The sequence below is a fragment of the Vanellus vanellus genome, assembly GCF_965231255.1.
Source record: "Vanellus vanellus genome assembly, chromosome: 1".
NCBI classification, from domain to species: domain Eukaryota; kingdom Metazoa; phylum Chordata; class Aves; order Charadriiformes; family Charadriidae; genus Vanellus; species Vanellus vanellus.
In genome coordinates this window covers 176,787,052-176,790,994 of record NC_138905.1, presented here as the reverse complement: position 1 = coordinate 176,790,994, position 3,943 = coordinate 176,787,052, and the positions used below count along the sequence as shown (strand labels likewise).

The following is a 3,943-nucleotide window of genomic DNA, read 5'->3' as shown; positions in this document are numbered from 1 at the left end:
GGCCGAGCAGCGCTGCCGGCGGGGCGCGGAAGGGAGGGAGGGCGGTGGTAGAGGCCATCGCCGCCTGTGTTCGTCCCCGCTGGCCGTGCCGGGCACCACGGGCCGCGCAGTTACCCGGCGGGTTGGCAAGGGCTGAGCTCCGTAAACCTTTTTTTTTCCTTATCTTTCTTTTTTTTATTTTTTTTTTTTTTAATATGGACACACTGCAGCTTGTCAGAAGTATGTGAGGTGGTGGGGTGTTTGGTTTGGTTTTTTTTTTTGCATGGAGGTCCGAGTCGTGCCTCTGCAAACTGAGAACTGCCTTTATGGGAAGATTTTTTTCACACGTAAGGACTGCATGTACTGGGTTGCAAAGGCGTTAATCACAAGGTGCAGAGAAACATTCCAAAAAAAGTTTGTTTAAAACATAGACTTTTTATTACAAGGAAGTACTTTGAAAACCTTAGGAAACAAAAATAAAAATCCTGACAGTCGGTGTTAAACTTTGAGAAGCAAATCTATTTCAAATTTCTTTCTGTTTCAGTGAAATATTTTGGTGGAGAGATCCTGGCCCATGACTGACGAGTGTCAAAGCTATTAGGCTGGCCTGACAGGTTACCTAGGGATTCCCCTGGTTTGGAGAGCCTTTTGTTAATGAAAAGCTGATGTGGCTGTTTTCTGCCTCCTCCCCTATGGCTCCTGTTGCATGAAGTAAACACGGTGTGGCCAGAGCGCAGGTGAGCTTTGACCAGCCCTGGCTGCTAAGATGGTTTCTGGGCAATGTTCGGGGGAGGGGGGAATTCAATTTAAGGAAGCTTAATAGCCTTGTGAATAGTCAGGGTGCCGTGCTGAACCCTGGCAAAAGCCCTGATCAGGGCAGGTTCTTTAGGAGTCCCCACCCCTCATCCTCCTCAAATTCAAGCTCAGCTCAACAGCACCAGAGGATCCCACTCATAACAATAATTTGGTAAATAAAATGCGAAAAGAGAGATCCCTTGCTTAGTAGGTTTCCCCATCATGTGAGTGTGTTTGTAAAAGCCTCTATAGTGTGCCTATTTACACAGAAAGCCAGGCTGAGCTCAGGTAAATAATTACTGCTAAAACGCTATTACTTTCAGTAAATACAAACCAATGTTTGCTGCTCTACACAATATTTACTGAGGAAGCCAGGAGAACCAGAACCACTGTTTGTTCCCTAGAGATTTCATGCCAACTGCCTGAAATACATCTATGCATCACTTCCATGTGTTGTCCCTGCAACTGGTCCTCCACTGGCTTTTGACATAAGTGGTTTAGGTAATAATAGAATCATAGGGTTGGAAGGGACCTCTGGAGATCATCTAGTCCAACCCCCCTGCCAGAGCAGGTAATGTAACCCCTTTGCTATTTGTCCCTCCATTTTACCTCTATTTCCACACGGTAAAAAAAAACAAAACAAAAACCAACCAACCAAAAAAAAAAAAAAAGAATAGCAAATTAGAAATGTTAAAATGGATATAAAGGGAAGTCTACCTTGCAGTCTATATAAATACATGTATCTGCAAGATATAAAGGGGATTAGGTGTGATTTGCTATTGTAATTTTGCCTCTAGTGTAATCATTTCCTTTGGAGAAAAGTGAGCATAGAGTTAAAATACAGTCTAACGACCTGAGCAAGGTATTTCCTTATATTATTACTTTAGATACAGAGTCAGTTCCAACAACTCGCCAGAAGTTACATATGTGATTCATTAGATTTCAGAAGATTTTTACCCAAGTCAAAAGTTAACATTGTAACACGATGTTTTAAAAGATAAAATATGCAATCCCATAGGAAGCAGGCTACTACAGAACACTGCTGGAAACATTCCCTGGATTCATGCATAGCTTATATTGAGATTTATCAATAAAAAACATGAGTATTAACATTCATTCTTCTTAACCACTTGGAACAGGGAGCAACGATTTCCCAGTCCTGAGCGTGCTGCAGAGAAAAACTGGTTTCCACCTACTGAGGTGAAAGGATTAATGAATACTTGGCACATGAAAAATGAATAGCGATAGCAGGAAGAAGATTGCGTGTAGACAGTGTGATAAGGTGCGTAACAGAGAAACATCATGTTGCACACGTTGCTCTGCCCTGAGAAGCAGACGAAGCTCATTTCCATTGAATTTCAGATAAAATATTTAAAAACATCAATATTTATTTTGTCATACTTAGAAATATTTTATTCATTTATCTAATATATCTAAGGAAATCATCTAGAAAAGGGGTTGGCTGACTGACATTTGGTGATAAAATTTGTTCTCTGTGAGCTTCATTATGTGCTATGTTGGCTGTTTACATGGTCTATTGCCTGCTACTAAGAACTATTACCCATATGCATGAATTTGCAGGGCAGTATCTAAAGCAAAAAATATGTAGCTACATTTGCAGGAGAAATGTAGTACATGATTATATATCAATAGATTGATACAGAAGTAGGGATATTACACATTAGTATTTGATATATATTGCAGATTTATAGAGAAATGTAGTTCTCAATCACATGCTTTTATGGAAAACCTGTCCTACTAAATCACCATCTTGGCTCACTCCATATACCTGACCCCTCTGTTTCCATTCTCATCTGGTTTAACAAAGCTGAGCATACGTTGTCTATTTGAAAATGTTCTGGCTTACATTTTAACACAGAAATACTTTGAAAATGTTTAGTATTTCTAAAGATTTAGAAAGTTCTCTTTTTCTTCATTTTTTCTTGAAAGAAGGAACTTTAATAACATTTCCTATTAATCAGTGGGTCTTTTCAGCGTGCCATTTTTTTCAGAAATTAGAGTCTTAAATTTTGAAACAGGAGCCTTAAACAGTGTATTGCCATATACCATTCTAAAAATAGAAAAACATACTTTTGGAAGCTAGGGGAACAAATGGGCCCATGGAACATTTTTTGTTATTTACTTGTTCATAAGCCCAACAAGTATGTTTACGTGCATATTTTAGACTTTTTTTCCATAATCCTCCTCCACTTCTGCCATATTGCCTACAAAGCAGTACTACTAATTCACTTTTATCGAGTCCCAGATGGCTCTTTCTGGTCTTCCTGTAGCTGTTCTTCCCCTAATGGAGTGTCCTAAAACTTACCAAAAAGAAGGTCCTATAAAATCTCTCCATAATGTTCCTCAGCCTCTCACTCCTATATTTGTCCACCACTGATACAGAATTTTCTTCACCATTCTTCCCTAATATCCATTGTCCTGTTTGCATTTTATCTTAGATCCTAATCCAGCAAATGTGCAAATAAATAGTACTCTTGAAAGCAATTTAACAACTTCTATCTTTAACTTAAGCATGTTTTAAGTCTCTTTTTTGTGTTTGTTTGTTGTTTTTTTTTTTTTAATTTAATCGTAATGAATCAATCATTTTTCAAAATGGGGAATGGCATCACCAGCAGAGAGCACACTGGAACCTCAGAACAAAAGAAAACAGAAAATCAATAGCATATTTTAACAATGCGAGCCTGAAACACATAAAGATACATCTGAAATAAATCACTAATGTGCTGAATATTGAGAGATTTTGTCATTTAAATTAACACCAGTTATAAAAAAAAAATCACTCAAGTTATTTATTGTTTATTCCATTTCAGCTTGTATTCAGTTTTCTAACTCAAATAAACAAAAAAAAAAAATCAACCATACTACCCAAACCAAAAACTAAATGCAGTTTTATTTGGGATGCATGGTTAGACAAAAGCTTTAACAAATTACATGATATATTTTAGAAGACAGATTGTGTTCATTGCTGAACTTAGGGAAACCTTTGGGTTGACAGATAATCAATTCAAATACCTGCAGTTGAGGGATTGTGTTACTAACTCCTTTCACAAGCCTTCCCGTTTGGATACAGGTTTTCTTTGCCAAGGAATTGACCACATCAGCAGATACAGCCTTTCGGGTATGGTTGCTGTCTTGCAATCCAGCCTGT

The 3,943-nt window shown here is 38.2% G+C and overlaps 1 long non-coding RNA gene across 1 annotated transcript; it reads left to right on the top strand.

Annotated features, from left to right (window-relative positions):
• Positions 1 to 609: 609 nt before the first annotated feature.
• Positions 610 to 3,484, top strand: LOC309675625. The gene is made up of 3 exons (XR_014269513.1): positions 610 to 716; positions 1,914 to 2,056; positions 3,411 to 3,484. It is a non-coding gene; the product is annotated as an uncharacterized lncRNA (long non-coding RNA).
• Positions 3,485 to 3,943: the final 459 nt, after the last annotated feature.